The 19,468-nt window shown below is 38.6% G+C and overlaps 1 protein-coding gene and 1 long non-coding RNA gene across 2 annotated transcripts in view; one reads left to right on the top strand and one right to left on the bottom strand.

Moving 5' to 3' along the window:
• The window catches only part of LOC120538976, a 49,750-nt gene that overhangs the window by 3,024 nt on the left and 27,258 nt on the right, over positions 1–19,468 (bottom strand). The gene's annotated exons all lie outside the window — the stretch shown is intronic.
• The window catches only part of LOC120538975 (prospero homeobox protein 1-like), a 28,047-nt gene continuing 24,757 nt past the window's right edge, over positions 16,179–19,468 (top strand). The window contains exon 1 of the mRNA XM_039768630.1: positions 16,179–16,266. The gene's annotated coding sequence lies outside the window, so the exon portion shown is untranslated. The remainder of the gene's footprint in view (positions 16,267–19,468) is intronic.

The raw sequence follows: 19,468 nt of genomic DNA, 5'->3' as shown, positions 1-19,468 counted from the left end.
TGTTATTACTTATGTTGTAAAGTAGCCCGTCATTGTTTATTACACGTCAGTGCTCATAAGTAGTAGTAGTAAGGTTGTCACGTGCAGAGTACAGTTAAATTCTTAATTGCATGCACATTTTCCAGTGCTACAGTAAACAAGAGTGTAGTATAATACATAACTTCATTTTTGGAATAGAAAACAGAATTACTCCTTAGCCATGTGCCCATATCACTTCTTTTTCTTTTCTGGTACACTTCACTCCAAGTTCATGACAGCTTCTCAAAAATACCATGAGAAGGACCCCATTATAGATGGCACTAATGCTCAGGATAAAAAGAGTTGAATTATCAATGAGTTCTGAAAACATTCCTATAAAATATGCACAAGTCAATGAATTGGCTAGAAGTCAAACAAGTGAACTTCTCACTCACTATTCCTTGTGAAACGTCAACATCTCCAGCAGCCTTTGTCACTGAAACTCCTGCCCAATGTGCACCAATAAAAAGCCCATCTTTCAACATCATTACGATCACTTCTTCTAGTCACGGACCCAATGTGATGAGCACCCCAGGATTTATGTACGTAATGGGACTTAATCAGAACACAATATGGAGTGGTCCAGATTTAATTATGCAATTTTCATTATGCTATAACAGTGGTGGCGAACCTATGGCACGCGTGCCAAAGGGGGCACTCAGAGCCCTCTCAGTGGGCACACGCGCCGTCGCCCGAGCACAGAGTTCGTTACTATAAAGCCAGAGGAATGCGGGGCCGGGCTGCTCCCTTCACCGCTCCCCCTCTTCACTCTTCACGGAGGACTTTTCTCACATCACCCGCCCCTCTGCCCAGCAGCCCAATGGGAGCACTTCCTTCCTCTCCTGCCTGGGGTAAGGCGGGCGGCACACATGCTGCTTGAGGGTGCGGCACGGACTGCAGCCTTTTGAGTCTGTGATTCCCATGGTGGAGTTGGAGGGGATGTGGTATAGCGGGTCCACAGCTCAAAATTGAAAAGGCCAGTTTTAACAGATAATTGCCGCACTCGCGGCTTAAAGGGGTTATGGTAGAGTGGCCGGAGCGGTTTCCGGGAGCTTTGTGATGCGGGCAGTCCTCGCTTAAGCGCACAGGTGAGGAGTCGTCCGCATCTGTAATTATTGCCGGAGTTGCTAATCGCCACACCTGATCCACGACCCGTAATATATAATGGAAGCTTTGGGGGCGGAGCTTAATAGGGAAGACCTGTGTGAAACACTTGAGAGGATCGAAGGGATGACAAAGGACAGCACAGTTAGTTATGAAAATGAAATCCTTAAAGTGTGGAATTCTCTGCCAAATAATCTTAAGTCAATGAAGGCACTTGAGATTGCTTTCCTTACTTTGTTTGGAACATCTTATGCTTGTGCGCAGCTGTTTTCAGCTTTGAATTAAATCAAATCTGACACCAGAAACAGACTAACAGATGACCTGAGTACTGCATGTGTTGCTCTCAAGCTTACAAAGTATGAGTCAAGGTTAGACAAATTATCAGCATGCATACAACAGCAAAAAGCACATTAATTGTTCAAAAGCATACCGAATGCAAACTTTTACCTTTCAACAAAAAGTTGTTTGTATCATTGAAAGCTCCGCTATTATGTTTTTCTTTTAAGACAAAAGATGTTAATGTATGAGTGGCTTTTCTAAACTAAAAGCTCAGTAGATAGACAGACAGAGCATCAGTATTGGCAGTTCAGTCCAATTTATCATCAAGCTGCACTCCCAGGTATTTATAGGTCTGTACCCTCTGCACACACTCACCTCTGATGATCACGGGGTCCATGAGGGGCCTGGGCCTCCTAAAATCCACCACCAGCTCCTTGGTTATGCTGGTGTTCAGTTTTAGGTGGTATTCAGGTTAAATTGCCATGTTGGCACTTTGCGATAAATAAGTGGGTTTTGGATTGCAGTTTGGGCACTTGGTTTCTAAATGGTTCGCCATCACTGTGCTATACCTTCTTAAGTTTATTACATAGAAAATCACCCGAAAACTCCCAGACCATCGAGAAGTGTGCGAACTGATGACATAAAGAATTGTTTTTGCACCAAAGTGGAATCATTCCCGCATAAATCAAAGTCATCCAAACAATCTGGATCTGCATAATTAGATCTGGACCACCCTGTATAGCAGCACCTCCTTTCATTATCTATATATATAACTCACTAAGGCAAGACACGCATGGAAACGCAAGACACCCATGAAAAGCATGCCGGAAGGGGCGTTATTCACTAAGCCGCCGACATGTAAGACACCTATGGCGCACGCAGGGAGGAGCCACGCCCACCAACTCCAAGACCATTGGATACGATGACAACTCGCAGAGCCACGCCCCCCAACTCGGCCGCGAGGACACAGAAAGAACGGCGTCATTTATATTCGCCTGTCGTAGAGGCCTCATGTACCTCCTAGCCACCTTGACTGGTCATAGAGTCATGTTTCTCGCGGAGGTGAGTCGCCATATGCAGCGTGTAAAACAGTTTGCAAGGGGTATCCCATGGGATCCTTAAAACAATCCTTTACAACTGAGGTTAAAACACAATGAAGTAAGCGGTCTTTAAAAAGTTTTCGGTTACGATGCACGACTGCATGCGGGTTCACTATTGTGTTGTATTTTGCTCTCTCTAGAGTTCCATCTTTTCATTCACTTACTGTTGTATTCTCACACCAACCCGTTTTAGACAACCGTGTCTTTCCAGAAGTGTTTAGCATTCAATAAATAATTATGCATGAGATTGAGAGTGTGTCTACCTGGCGCAGAGAGGCGTGGAAAAGCCGTTGAACCCCATTCGGGCTGCAAACCGTGGAATTCCCACTAAGTGCGACTCATTCGCTCCCACTGGTTGCGTCCCTACCCTTTGTGCACACCCCCCTCCCACCTCGCTACTACTGTGGTCAGGTGTCTTGGTGGATTATATATAGAAAAGCAGCCAATGACTCAAGTGACGAGTTGGAGGTGGGCACATGAGCAGGTAGTACATAATGAACGAGAATTCAGCAGACTAGCATGATGGAGGGAGCTGAATGGACGTCCTTCTCCTCTCCTCCCGTTCCACACTCTGCGCCGTCCACCCCCATATCCCTCTGTCTGGCAAGAGAAGGCGCGATTGTGGTCCGCCAGTTTTCAGTCACGGACGATTGTGTGTTGGTTCGTTCTGTGCATTGTTACAATGTTGCTTTTCTTGCTGATTTATTACATTACCGATTTTTCAAATGTTAATTTTCTCCCTGTGCTTAAAAATCATTAAAAAACTGGCCTGATTATGCGGCGTATGGTACATTTTATTTCTTAATTACTAAGGTGTTTCCTTTATTTTGTTAGTTTACAGCTAGCTAGCCAGCCAGCCAGCCAGACAGACAGACAGATAGATAGATAGATAGATAGATAGATAGATAGATAGATAGATAGATAGATAGATAGATAGATCAACCACAAAGTTAAATAAGACAATATTTAACAAATAAAAAGATACTGAAGACCATAGAGTAGTTTCAGCAAAACAGAAAAAAAAGAAGAATGAAAATGGATCTCACTGTGATTAAATACTTGCTAAATGAGGTTTTTGCTAATAGTACAAGTTCAGAACAAGGGGTCAAATTCAATTTTCTCTCTCTCCAGTCTTCTATTCCAGTACAAGCCTTCAATTAAATGATCTAATTATTTGTTTAGCTGAGTATTATCAAAACTGTTTCTGTGATTCCTTGTGGCTAATCATCCATGCAATGGGAATTTTTAAAGGTATACTTAATAAAAATGTTTAAGGGGCAAAGGTTTAATCCTCTCTAACTAATCAAATAATTACAGCAGATAATTAACTGAGAGCAGAGATGGACTGGCTGACACTTTGGCCCAGCTGGAATAGAGTTATGCCACCTCATTTTTTGAGAAGCCATAACTATTTTTAAAATTAGTTGTTCTGGAAGATAAATTGTGACAGTCGTATTATATATTAACATTTTGATTGTAGGTACTTTGAAGGCCCCAGTGGTTCACCCTCTTTAAGGCTCCAAAACTGAAACCCAGCCCCATTATTTGCTATGTTTTCTGCTGAAAGATTTAGAGTTTACTGCTAGGTGCTTACTGCAATTTTTACTTGTCATTAAAGATGTTATTGGATTCAATAAATTACCCCTTAATTTGATTTTTGGACACATAAGGCATATTCTGTGATCCAGAAATACCCAAACCTTACCTTTTATCTTATATTTTGACTGTGTTAGTCTTAACGAAAAACCAAGGTTATAAACAAATGAAGTAGAAATGTTCTTACTGTACTTTAGAATGTTTTGAGAATATTTCTACTTTACTAGAGTATAACATTTTCTTTCTACTTAAATTTTTACTTCACTATATTTTCAAATCCCATAAAACTGTAACTTTTACTCCAATATATTTTGTTAGACACCTTTTTACTTCAATAATAAACAAAAAGAAACGACTATGCAAATACATGCAATATTCTACTCAGTCAGTTATCTAAAATATGTGCTTCTCCTTCTTTAGGAAAATTTGCTTAAATGAATTATCTGTGAAGATTTTCAAATGTGTGCCATTGGTGTTAACACCTGATTGTCTACACAGCCATTCCAAGTACACCTTCCTGCAGTCTGCAGAGCATGACATGTCTGGATATTTGGGGACTGGATGTTGGAGACCTGCAATCAGCATCTCAGTTATTTCCACAGTTAATGCTGACACATACAGACACTGTCCTCAAGGCAGCCTGCTGACTGGAGCAGGATAGATTGCAGGCTGAAGCCAGGTGTATTTGTGTATTCACATCCTATGATTCACTCGTCTTCTGACATTATTATTGGCAAAGACCACCATAGGGGAGGAGCAGTTTGGTTTTATGCTAGGGATAGGAACAACTGATAGAGAAGCATAGAGAAAAACAGAAAGGAATGCATATGGTGTGTATTGATTTGGAGCAGACTTATGATAAAGTGCCAAGTCAAGAGATCTGGAGGAGCATGAGAGAGAAAGGAATACCTGAGAAGTATGTAAGGATTGTCCAAGTTATGTATGCGTGAATGAGGACTCTTGACAAAAGAACAATCCCCCCGGCGCATGCTTTTTGCTGATGACATTCTGTTGTGTAGCACAAACAACAACAACATTTATTTATATAGCACCTTTTCATGCAAACATTGTACTGTACAGTAGTTCAAAGAGCTTTGCAAAATTAAATAAAAGGAAGTTAATATAAAACATAAACAAACAAGATTAGGCAATAATACTATACAGTATGTAACAAAGAAAAGGGTAAAGCCAAATGGTCAGGGGGACAGAAAAAAACAAACAAAAAAAAAAGAAACTTAAAAAAAACTCCAGTTAGGCTGGAGAAAAAACAAAATCTGCAGGGGTTCCAAAGCCAAAAGAACACCCAGCTCCCACTGGGCATTCTACCTAATTGAGATGTTCTACATCAGTCCCTATGGTTTTCAGGCTTCTCATGGAAGAACTTGATGATGATGGTGGTCATGTAGACATCTGGGACCCCTGCCATTCAATCCATAAACACAGAGGGAACCAAAAAGAGGAAGTGAAGAGGAAGTTGGAAGAATGGAGAAGAGCTTTTAAAGAAAGAGGTTTGAAGATAAATAAGAAGACAGAATACATGAGGTTTAATGATTCAGAAGTTAGCCTGAAAGGAGAGCTATTGAAAAGAGGGGATACATTTAAATATCTAGGATTAGTGTAGTTGAAGATGGAAAATTAGATGCAGAGATAACTCATATACTGCAGTGTAGACTGAACAATTGGAAGGTGTCAGGAGTATTGTCTGATCGAAGAATTAAGGCTAAGGTTAAAGGTAAGCTTTTTATGACATTCGTAAGACCAGCAATGATGTATGGAGCTGAGACATGCGATTAGGAGAGACAATGAATATGTGGGCAACAGAGTAATGTGAGTGGAAGTACAGAGGAAAAGAAAATGAGGGAGGCCAAAACAGAGGTTAATGGATATAGCAAAAGAAGATCCGAGGAAAAACTATCTGACTGACGAGGAGCTATATGGAGAGGGTTGATCAAGCACATCAACCCAACATGGAAGTGGGATATGAAGAGGAAGAAGAAGAATTCTGTTTTCATACTGTTCATTGTTATTTGAACAAAACTTGGGGACATTTTTAGGGACAGTGATATTTTTAATGTTTCCAGTTAAATTAATTTTATTAAGACACTAGAGTCATAAAACTAACCATATGAAGGGGTTTTCAGGAACTGATTAGGTCCTTCTTAAAGTAGGAAAAGTCTGTACGCCTCTCAGATTAGCACCTACCGTACTCGAGTACAACAGGGGAAATGAAGAGTAAGTGCATTAAGGACTGAGGCCAGGAAGCACTTCTTTACACAAAGAGTTAGGGGAATCTAGAACAAACTACAGAGACATGTAGTTGAAATGCTTGTGTAATGTGTGAATAAGTGAATTAGCCAAACCTTACTAAAATAGTTTGGAAGAGGTCATTACTTAATAACAATTAATCAATAAAAAGAGAAGGCAGAGCCTTCATTGAAAAGTAACCTAATTAACCAATAATTAGGAACTGAATGTTTGCAGTAGTACGTAAAATTACCAAAAAAAAAAAAAAAACAGCAATTAAACACAAATGAATCAATTATTCAAAAGATCTACACTGATAAAATTTAATAAGCATAACACCCCAAAGAAAAAAGAATAATAGACTTGGAAATTGAACTATTCAAAAGAGTTAAGCCAACCAAAAAACCTTTTCAAAAGGCAAAAGGTTAAAGTTGGAAGGTGCAAATATTTGGAGTCAGTTCAAGAGATAGCAAGAGAAAACTAAAGTCAGAAACTAAAGCAAATGAGTCCTAGCTACTTAAGAACAATTTGCTGAAAATGCTGCTAGTCTTTAGACTGTAACCCACCTTAATAAAAATGTGTGTCTGTCCGTGTGTCCGCCCAGTTGCTATGTCTCTGTCACTCCAATAGATCTCAAACATTTTAGAAAAAAAAATTCATTGCATCTGTCATCCCAGTAGACGGCACATCACAAACACTAGCACTGCTTTTGCGAATCCTATACCAAATGGCATACAACAGAAACACAAGCATGGCATGATGCACTGCAAACGTTAATGTTGAGGTCTACGTTGATTACTTTGGATTTTCAGCCATTTTAGAAAGGTAGCACAGCTAATTTGGACAGAGTATACTGCACTGTAAAATTCTTTTTGGCAACAATATTGGTTGCCACTCATGTGATCAGTGGCATTATGACATGATCACATGACCTCTATAAAAAGTAAGGAATTCACTAAAGTCTACATTGAAGCTTTGTCACGATCTGGTGTTTGTTTTAAACTTTTGAAAGGAGTTCTCAAAAAATTTCACATTTTGTTTGGGTGGTTTAGAAACTAAGGAATTCATGGCTGAGATTTGCTTTTCAATCTGCTGTATTTTACACATAGTCAAAAATTCCATGAAACCATCTTGTTTACCTTTACTGCAAGAATATTTTATGTGGTCTTTGTAAAGGACACATGGGTTAGCTTTTGGGGACATGTCCCCAGTGATTGAGAGCTATAATATCACACACATAATATTATATGAACCATATATTAAATGGCCACAGTATCCATGTTTTTGGATACATCTAAAAACTAAGTTACTCTGTAAAATTCTTGAGAGTGTAATTATTCTGGCAACCAATTCTCTTCTGTTTGACTACTGCAATGTTGGTGCATATTTTGGGTTCTGGTAGCAAGCATCTTGTTCCCCTGGTCTGACACAGGCTCGTCTTATCATTACAATCCATTTCCTGATTTCCATTTTCTCTAAAACTCTGTATTTGACCAGAGCAGCTTTTGGATAATCATTATGGATAGACTGCTTTTTGGAACTCGTTTTGGGCTTTGCTTGCTGGCATTATTTTGGACTTTTGGCTACAGACCTTGGCTTGTTTTTGCGACTGTTCTTTTGTCTTGCCCCAAAAAGCCTTTTGCTTCATCTCCTCATTCTTTCCACTTCCAAATCTTGGTCTTTAACTAGCTTGTTTTCCATCTACACCACAACAGCAATACATTTATAATGTGACATTAGAACCATACCTGTAGTAACCAAATGGTTTTATTAAAGTAACCTAATAATTTTTACAGAAAAAAATAAAACTAAGAGAGAAATAAAACTCAACTGAAAAATAAGCTTTAGGATTAAATGAACGCTTTAAGGAATACAAATCTAAAATAAATCAAAGTTAAGAAACTCAATGAAAAAATAGCACCTAAACCAAAATCCAAAAACGTGGATAAAACTTTACCTACAAACTATAAAGCCAAGGATTGAACTAAATTGTTGGAAAAGGCTAACTAAAATTAGGGAAAAAAACATATTGATTGAGAGGTACATGGCTGCAGTGCTCAGCTTTTATTTGTTAAAACTCCTGCCTTCATTAATTACTCAACACACCTGATAAACATTAATGATGGCAGGAGTTCACAACTCCAACACAGAAGTTCATTTGGACTAAAATGCCAAATCTGAAAACATGCCAAACCATGTTTCTGTGGTGGAAAGGAAAAAAACAAACAAACAAGCAATAGTTGCAAAAGGGAGTGCAGTAAGTGGGATCCCAGATGGACAGTGAAAGCCTGCTGTTTTTGATACATTTCACTTAATTGTAGTGATATACTTTGTTCCCCTTTCCTGATTATAGCTGAACTAACATAACTAAGGTGGATGCATCCATCTCATTGCTTTGAACCCACCAGTATGATTTGGACATTCAAAAGGGGAAGTCATATGTAAGAGTAGATGAGGGTAAAATAAGTGCCTTGAGCATGGGAAAGGCACTATATAAATAAAATGTATTATTATTAAAAAGTATGGCCGCAGGAAACGGTTGGACAATTGACAGCAGATACTAACATAATAATAATCTTTAAGTACACTATAAAGTTGCAAATTCAGTGTCATAGAAGCAGGAATAGCACTTATAAAATGCAATAGAGAAATAAACTTTGGCCTCAATCTGAATGTCACAACCAAAGGTTGAGTTAAGGAAAAAAAAAACAGCATGAAGCCTCAAATGTCCAAATCTCCAAAATGATACAGTACTCACTAAGAAATGTACCCTGGCTTTCATTCTACATCCCAATGGCATATATATTACTGGAACTGGCAACTCTCAATTGGCACCATATAAGTGTATGGGTGCATGTGAGAGACCTCCAAAGGGAATTGCTACCATGTCTAGGGCTATTTAATGTTATAATTAAGATTGGCTAGTGTCCCTGAAAAACTTGATTGGATTTATCAGATTCCATAAGACTTTCTTCTGTGTTATGCTGGCGAGGTTTTGTTATTTCTCTGGCAATGTTTTCCTAACCAAGTACCCTTTCTCAATACAAAGTACATACCCTATCTGTTACCTTTATATACTGGCTACTATACACTGTGAATAGTCTCTAGTGGCCACCAGATAGCCTGCAGTTCTGCCTTGTTTCTGCACTGCTAGAGGACAGATTTAACCCGCTAATGGCAATGGCATGCCACTGCGCAATTGTCTCAGGTCCCAGTGAGGAAGGACTAGCCGTTTTTGTTGTTAGTAAGCAGCACTTGTCCCACTTTTAACATAAATCACTGGTGGTAGCAAGCATCATAGGAAAAATTTCACCATTAACAAAGAAATCTGATTTCAATATCATTGTTATTTGAAGGGTCGCCTCTAAGCTTGGATGAAGCGGGATTAGGAAATGGATGGATAGATTAAATGTCATATTTAACTCTATTTAGCAAACATTATAAAACAGTGGTTAAAAAATAAGTGGAAAGAAATGGAGAACATGCTTTCTGTTTACGGGACTAAGGAAATTAAAACTATTCTTTTAAGAATGAATAGCAAAGCTTCAGACTGTAAACTCTTTATAAAAGTTTCAGTTGGAGTATTTTGTGAACAACACTTTACACAGCAAGACATTTTTTGTTGATTCAGTCAAAGCACACTGCCTGTTATTTATGGGATTATGGGGCTTAAGGCATTAGCTCAGATTGTGTCCACTTGGGAAACTGCTAAACCCAAATAACACTGTAATATTCTCAGTCCAGTTCGGGGTCATGAAGGGGCCTGTAGCCTATCCTAGTAGCACTGGCCATGAGGGAGCAAACAGTCAAGAACAGGGTGCCAGTCCATCACAGAGCTCATTCACAATAACCCAATCAATCGCTCATGCGTGGCTTTGGAATTTGGAAGGAAAACCAGAACACCGTTTGAAAATCCCTCGGAGAAATGGAAAAGGAGATGGAAAATCCATAGCAAAAGCAATGGGAGTCAGATTTAAAACCAGAAAAATGAAAATCTGAGGTAGCAGTGTGAAGTCTTGCACCAGTGTGCCCAACCTTAGATATAATACAAATTAATAGTAAATCTTTTTTTATTACTATTACAATGTCATTCACATTGAATTCATAGAGATGAAGCTCATGCAAATAAACTATCAATACAAAAATACTACATAAGAGTTACAAGAATAAGTCCCCAGCAGCTCTTCGGCACCCAAAGTGACAGACCATTTAAACATTCACCAAACAAATATCTCTTCCACATTAGGTTATAGATATATAGGGTTATTACTGCCACATATCTGGAGTACCGTGAAATTCTTACTCTCATGTGCTAATTAAAAAATAATGCTTTGCCACTCTCCTCTCTCATGATTAATGAGTACAACTACAGTACCTTGAAAATTTTGTCTTCCTTACCTGTAACATCCCAGAGCACATTTATCACACACTTTGGGAACAAGGCAGGGAACATCCCAGGACAGAGCACACTCCACAGAACCACAGAGCTAATCACTGGGCCACTCACAATTTAATAGTTTTATTCATCTAGTTAATTGTTTAAGAAGGTATTTATTTTCTAATTAATTAGTAAATGCTTAAGAAGGTTTGATTAGTTTATTAATTACTTTATCAATTATTTCAGCAGAGACTAATTTATTCAATCATTTCTTAAGAATAATGAATTTTAATAACTTTTTGCCACTTAATTAAATAATACTAAATGTGCCCTTTTTAAATACTTAAAAATAATTTCTAGACATTTATAAAAAAGAGACCATCACCCAAAAAGGCAACACTAGACCAATGGCTTCCCTAGGCAAAAATGTCAATCCACAACAAAGAAACAAGAGTTCATAATTACAAAGTTGCATGGCAATGCATTTAAGTAGTGAATGTACACAATCTATTGCAGGAGGCCACTGACATGTGTTCCTTTTAACTTGGCTCAATCCCAGACACCCATAAACCTCATCCAGGGTGAAAGAAGAAAGCAGCATTGCTGAAGACCAGCCCGTCCACATATCTGCTCTTCCTACTCATCCAGTGCCAGAATTGCCACCCACTGTACTCCCTCAACCCAGCAATCCTAAATCATCCCTTCTTGGGGCCCACAATATCCTCCCAGACCCCTCGGTCCACCTAGTCAGAAACAGTCCTACTTCTTGAAGATGCCCAGGATAACAATAGCCGAGATGCACATCACCTATAAATCAAAGTATTACAACAGTGTGATTTGCGGAGCCTCTTAGGTCTAGACACTAATTTCATGCATTTTACCACTCAAGGGTAAACGCTGTCATGAAACCAGGTAGTCCTAGCCTTGTTAGACCTGTGAGATACAATGAATCAGGAAAAAAACTTTAAGGCTTTGCATTTCATAACAGTGAAATATGGTATTCTAGTAATCTAGAATAAATACACACTGGTTTCAAACAGACTAGATTTTACCATACCACACTGCGATGGGGAGGGTCTCAAAAAAACCTTCATTTAAGAAGTTGTTGTGACACTCTTAATCTCCTTATCTGCCTCAAAATAAAAAACTGCAGATGCGCATTCCTGCTTTAACAGATGTGAGTCTTGCAAGAGCCGTAAATCACACATGAATTTCATTGTTCTAACAGAATCAAATTGTGAATTGCTTTCATTATTGTACACTGAATAATGTGGTGTTCATAAAAGACAACCCTTGAGGTTTTGAGGTGGTATGTTTCAGCTGCACTACTAATGATAACTATCTCACAAATATTAAATTATTTTTATTTCTTCAACCTTTCTTTGTGAAAAATAAAGTTATGATACCTTGGAATAAGTAATTAAGAAAATGACTTGGATCAAATATATTTTTTGCATTTATTTCAGATATAACGCTGAAGAACATCTCCTTCCTCAGCTACCCTCCAATGCTGCTGCCGCTGCTCCGATCTTCCACCACTCCATCCATGTTGCTCGAATGATCTTTTCTCTTCCATGTCCTCTGTCCACACATTCCAACCAACATACTACCTACTTGTGGTCAGAGGCAACAATATCTGCACTCCCTTTTCATAACTCCACAATCCAGAATTCTTCCAGAGATCATCAACAGCCTCGTACCCAGGCCAAAACTAATGTGTGGGTCTGGTTCAGTAAATTTAGATGTCTGAGTGCTTAATCATCTCTCTCTGCTCTTTCTGCTATCATCTCTGTCTCTCAGGTCTGCATTGCTCAACCAGAATTTTCAATCCAAAAATGCATTTATTTAATTGCTTCCATGCACACTATCCCCTTTGAAGTGTATAGTTACATGATTCGCAATAAGGGGAAAGCAGGTACCTTTCCTGCACAGGACATTGCTTTGAACCAGGACAGAGTCACTCACATAAAATCCAATGAGACCAAAATGTAAGTTGCCATATACTGGGAGAATGTAAGAACTCCACATAGACAATGAGCTGGTGGGGCCTCGAATGCTAATCATTGGAGATGTACGGTAAACAACTATGACTAGAACTATAAACCAATTTTAAAGTGGTATTAAGATATTTTTGCCCTGTCCACTGTCTTAGGCTCCCAAGGATGGCACAAAGTATTAATGATAAAAATAATCAGTTAATTTGCAATTTTGAATAAGAAACAAAACAGACAGCCAAAAGTTACTGTCCAAAATACAACCCAAAAAAGAGAAAATACAATACCTTTTAGCTATCTGGACAAAAGTGGGATAATATAAAATCTAAGCGAGTGCAGAATAAGGCAAATTCAAAAACTATTTCTGTTTTACTAAAAGAAGACCCTCACTAAATAGCCACTTCCCATATTTGCTCCATATACAATGCAGAGTATGCAGAAAGTAAAGTTTCCACTGCTGATTGTGAGGTAAGGGCTGAGCTCCATCATCTTCATCGTCTGTAATGTTAAATTCGTACAAGTTGGTATTGTGTCTTTTCCAGAACGTTAGGCTCCCTCTTGCACCTAGCTTCGTCACCACTTATGCTAAATACTAACTGTTTTGTGGCTTCTAATAAGAAATCTAGCGATTTCAGACACAGGTTGTAGTAAAACATTTCTTCTCTTAATTTTTGCATGCACGAAGGGTTTTTCAACATTTGTTTTCTTTTCACATAGGATGACAGCATGTGACAACAAGCTAAGTGGGCTATACTAAGAAGTCAACACGTGTCCTTGAAAAGTGCGCTAAATGTAAGGATATCTCACAAAATATTTATGTTGATGTGACGACCATGTTTGTTTAATTTTTAAAAATCAATTCCTCATTAGACGAGCAGCAAACAATGATAAATTATACAACATATTCCTACAGTTTCTAAGAACAAACTCAACCTCAAAGCTCAGTTCTGTTTAATTATAAATACACCTGCTACAATTCATTTCAACAGCTTTCTAAATAAAACTATTACCATTTTATAACCAAAATTATAATAGTGAACATCCTGTTGTCTAGGACATAAATATTATTAGTCACAACGCAGGTGAGGACAAAATCGTCACTTAATTTAACACTTTCCTATTTCTTATTTGAAAAACGCTAAATGAGTCAATAAACGCTTACTAAACTTTAACACCGAGGATAAACTTTGCTTTTTGCCCACTCGACATTCTAAAAATAAAAGATTATTCGTAGACATGGATGGAGTATGATGACATTAAACAGAAGACGTTTTCCGCTTCCACTTTTGTTTGAAGACATGTTTCACGGTGTTTCAAACCAGAAAGTTGCGCATGACAGCAAGAGATACGGAGCGGTAATTTAGGAACAATTCAGCAAAGCGCTGCACGCTCATTTACACTGCTGTATCGATTTGAAACAATTTGTACCCGCGACTTTTGACATTTTTGTTCAATACGAGGCAACCGTGAGGCATCATATTCTAATAAACTGGTTTGACATATAAACAAATTACTTGACCTAGGGATGTGGACCCTTTACATATAATTGGCTGCTAAACATCATTTTCAGACTAAAATTGCAGATTTATGACGAATGCAAATGATTTGTGAATGCATGTCGGGAACATTCATGAGTTTGTGCCAGCAGAATTTTCAAGAGAGACAGGCCGCAGATTCGATTGAGATTCCCTGCACTTTTCAGGTTGAGTGACGACAAATTATTTCATTGTCTTAATTTGCGCCGCCACAGGTTGTATAGAAAGCAGGTGCAACGCAAGCCAGCATCCACTTGGAGAAATAAGAGTTTTTTTTTATTTTTATTACCTCAAGTTTCTAACTTGATCGCTTGATTGTCCATACTGTATATAGTTAATCCTGCTCTCCGTCGTGGTCACCCTCGTACTTCAACAGATCAAGTACGGAATGCTCGCTTGTAGCCTGGCCTGGTTGAGGTCCTCCTTGTGCTTTAACATCACATGGGAAAGCGAAAAAAAAAAAACTGCCTGTGTGAAGTTTTTACGTTCACGCAGTGTTTGAGGGGATTCTATTCCCTCATTTTAAAGCTCTACTGAAAAAATGAATTCACAATAAACCGGGGTATTATTTGGCTTGCTCTTTCTCTCAGGGGTGGGGATCGATCTGTTCTTAACTCAATTTTTCTTTTTGTAAAATCTTGATTGCTTTGTATGGATTGTAATAAAATTAATAAAAATTTAAAAAAAAAAAAAAAAAAACAATAAACCGGGGTGCACTCTTAAAAATAGCGGTTCTTTAATTGCACATCACCAGGTTGCGTGGCTCCTCGTTTAACTATTGCTTCCAAAAAAACAAAAACATGTGTGAAGGGTTCTTTGAATACGATTATAATTTTAATGTATAGTTGGATACCTAGTATGTTACTGGCAGATCATGAAAACCTGAACTGAAGTTAAGATACTGTATGCGGTAAGAGTCCTTTTAAAATCATGAAGCCATGGGATTTCACAAATCAGGCTATTTCTTCGGGATGCTACTGATCCAGGTTCTTTCTAGATCCATCATGTAAATTGTCCCCCTATTTGAGAGGGACTTGGAGCACTAAGTGTACTGTACTGGTTATTCGGGGCAGTGGCACGCACGTATGCTGCCCTATGGTATTGCCCTAAAGAACCACTGCTGTACCTTTCATCTTTAAGGGTTTGGGGTCCAATCTGCACAACCCAGTAAACTGGATAAGTAGCTTAGATAAAGTATGGATACCTTCCGAGTACATTCCACGTTTTCAGTGCTGTTAGCCCAGTATAACAGGAGTGCTACACGCGTTTCGAAACTGCATCAGAGTCACAACACAACTCCGAGACACTTCCGCCTCCACTCTGTTACTTAAGTTGGCTCATGTCTGCTTTCATTATCCTTTGCCTTGTTGTGTCTCTAAATTGTATTGAAATTAATCTTTTATACTTGAGTGGTTCTTTTCGTATCTGCCTTTCAGAGGTGACTTTTAGCTATTTGGTATGGGTCAGGTGCTATATAAAATAAAGGCTGAGTGATCAGTAATCAGTACCTCTTTTTGCCGTTCATATAGTAAAAATGCGTGAGTAGCATGTACCTTTAAAATGTTTATTAGTTTATTGCTAACCTGCCAACCATAAATCGACTAATAAAAATTAACAATAACTAAAGTGAAAAACGTTTCTTTAAACACATTACACGGGTGGATGCTACACGCTTGGAATTTATTGTTGTGAACGGAGTGGGGTCCGCCTCATCTTCATCCCATTAGTGCCGATACCCAGATTTACTGTGTTACGATTGGATGCGGTCCCTGTAACCCACGTGGGGGAGTTCCCATTGTGACGTCAAGCCTAAGGACGGGGGAGTAAGTCCCTGTCACTCCAGCCTTCTGTCCATTAGAGTGGGGAGTGAGAGCGAGAGAGAGGAGAGAGAGACTGAAATTATGACAATTGAATAACAGGAAACACAGCTGCCACTTTCACTGCATTCCCACCTGCCCGGAGATCTAATAAGAGGAAGGGATTACTAGAAAACGTACAGGCTAATAACAAACAACAAAGTAAGTATGTGTAGATTTGTTATTTTTCAGTTATTAAAAATTGTTAAATAGCAGAAAAAGTGTAAAGATATCGAACGTTGTTTTATAAAAGCTTATACTATTAAGTGCGATAAATACCCGTCCGACGTCTGCAAGTCAGGCTGTTATATTATTGTAAAATAAATTGCGAATAACTGCGGTGCTCATCTGACATTAAAAATTGGTTTACGAGAGCTAGCTTTTGGGCACATTCTACCATGTCAGACCGCGAAAATGCCAGTGGCTAAAGCCTGAAAATTACCAAAGTTATGACTTCTTTAAGGAAACTACAAGCACCTCTAGTCGCGAAAGAAAGATGGGATAATTGTCACTGAATTTGACCTGTCCATTCCCAGCTAAATACCATTGTTCACTCCTGATTATATTTATGTCTGTATTGAAGTTATTGTGCGTGAGTGCAATGCAATCTACAAAAGACGCTAACGGACAGTCATGTAATAGAAAAATCCCGCTATGGGTCGCGTTTATGGGTGGACTCTATACCTAGTTAGTCAGTCCATCATTCCGACCAGCTCAAGAGTTTCTCAATTGTTACGTTTTCAATAAAAGTTAAATCCTGAGAAATCCATGGCTGCCGCGACGAAAGCATAACTTTCTGATGTTAACTCAACGAGTATGAAGTATAACTCTGGTGATCCATATCTTCTTATTTACCCCGCGTTCTCCATTATCATAAATTCTGTATTGCTATGAAGCCGTGTTGTAAAATGACAGCACGTAAATTAATCATTCCCGGCTTTCATCCCAATTTTAAGACGTCGTTCTGAGATCTCAATTTGCATCCCATTACTTTTCACCTGCTGCAGATGCATTGTCGGTCTGGTTGCTTGTGACTCTCTACTATGACATTCTGTGCTTAACATATTTTGTACGCCTTTTTATGGTCAATCGACTACATACTCTCATGGTTACTGTAGTCTAACGTTTGTAAATTTTCAACCGTCAAGTGTATTTCCATGTTTTTATGTAATTAATTCAGAAACCACAAATATTCATTCCTTGATTTTTGTATACTGTATAAACACAATCACCCATCTGTCGATCTGTTTTTCAGCGAAACAGCCGTCCTTCCATCTATTTGTCATTTTTTCAACCCGATTACTCAGTTTACGGCTCGTGGGACTGATGCCGATCGCTGTAGCGTTGGGTGTAAGACAAGCCCTGGGCTGTGCATAAACCTATCGGAGTTAACACTCCAACTCGTGCACAGTCTCACTCATGAGGCACAAATTAACTAAATAGAGATATTCGGTATCGAGAAATTGGAAAAAAAAATCTTTCACTGCAATTGTTAACATAATAAGCTTTATTTTTATTCTCCATGTAATACATTTAAACAACGGTTAATCTTCAATCACCATTGTTGGTTCTTATTGCTCATCCATTCTGTTACAGAACACCATTCAATTTAAGGGTTACGAGAGCTGAAATCCATACTCTACATTAGGATGACACCTTATCTAAAGCAACTCACAAAACCTGAAAGATACAATCGACTTTTTTTTGTTTGTTTTTATCAATTGGGACACAATAGGTGCAGTGACTTGCACATGGTCACTTAGTGTTAGGAGTGGGATTTGAACTAACAACCTCAGGGTTTGAAGTCCAAAGCAATAAGCCCTTCACCGTTTGTCTGCTATGCCGGATCCCGTTCACTTACACAGGGCCTCTTTTAGAATCATAAATTAACTTGTAAGTCTTTAAATGTGAAAGAGAAGTAGGGAGAACAAAAAACATGTTTCTTTGATCTATGGTGGAGCACCTCTAAGCACTGCGTCACTTTGCTCACCTTATAGTTTACACTTCTTTATAGTGATGGCTCAAGTTAATTTGTATATGTAGGACATCCACTGTAATTCTGATTAAATGTGACTGTCCTGATGGTTTTGCCTTGCTTTTTTATTATTTTAATATTTTGTTTCTATTATTTTAATTTCCTTCCTTGAATTTACACATTTTCCTTTTAAAGTAACCTTCATCAAATATTGTAACCGTCCTTAAACAGATGATTCATATGGTCAGCCTATCAGGACCGATTCCTGCTTTCCTCCGACACCGCTGGAACCTCTACCACTTTGAACTGGGTAAAGCGGACATGATTGAACGAGATAACACCGGCGTCTGTTTTATTCAAATGAACACCATTAACAATATACAGGATTTCATTCCAACTAAATCCCGGTACCAACTAGATTCGTTGTAAAACCGAAGGTTGCTGACAAGTTTCAAAATTAATTCTTTTCACCCAGAAATTTTAGCCAGCTATTTTAGTTGCCATTTCTGTAAGTTTTAGAAATAAAGATGTGTTTATACACGAGGTTTAATACGTTCTCCCGACTTTGGCTTTCAATATTTCTCTCTCAGTTACTTTTACATGCTTTGGTTATTTATCGTATTGTTATACCTACTCAGATGAAAACGACACTAAATGTTTGTCATCTTATACATTATCTATCTTCTGCACCCATTTGTCTAGCCTCATATACTACAGGCGTCAATCATGAATTATTTTTGTACTGATTGTTTTATACCCCGTCACGAAAAATATCCCCGGCGCTGTGGTGCTTCTTGAAGAGAAAGTCAGGTGGCCTTGGCTTTTCAAGCCCAATCCATGTAAAATAACCCACTTTACTATACGTGTCCGTTTGTATACTCTTAATATGAAAAGAACCGTATAGGCATTTATGTTAGAATCCATTTACCACGGCAAGCAAGAAAGCGGCAACATGCAACAGTTTGTGTGATTACGATAAAAGCTAACCGAATCATCGTGTACTTGGCGCTATGCGCAGATTAACATCGTTTTTTTCCCAACATATTTAATCATCCCTCAAATGACTAACGGAACTAATAAGGTACACCATTTAATTACGACTGATAGAGTCTCGCGCCCGGTGGTTGGGGTCTGTACTTTCCATACGTGTGCACTTCATGCTCTTCTAACAGTCCCTGAATTCGATCTAGTTAGACTGACTAATGATCCCAAATTTGTCCTGGTCCCATATGAGGGTGAGTTTCGGTGTGCTCTTGAGTGGACTCGGCCGTGGACTGGCGCCCTGTCTAGCGCAGTTTTCTTCCTTTGGCCCAAGTGAACCCTGAACTAGATTAGGCATTTTTTACAATATTATGCTATTTTATGTAATTTCCAGTGTGAATGATTCAT

This window comes from Polypterus senegalus, chromosome 11, assembly GCF_016835505.1.
Source record: "Polypterus senegalus isolate Bchr_013 chromosome 11, ASM1683550v1, whole genome shotgun sequence".
Lineage (NCBI taxonomy): Eukaryota > Metazoa > Chordata > Cladistia > Polypteriformes > Polypteridae > Polypterus > Polypterus senegalus.
Note: the sequence above shows the minus strand (reverse complement) of the source record. Positions and strands in the feature narration are given on the sequence as shown.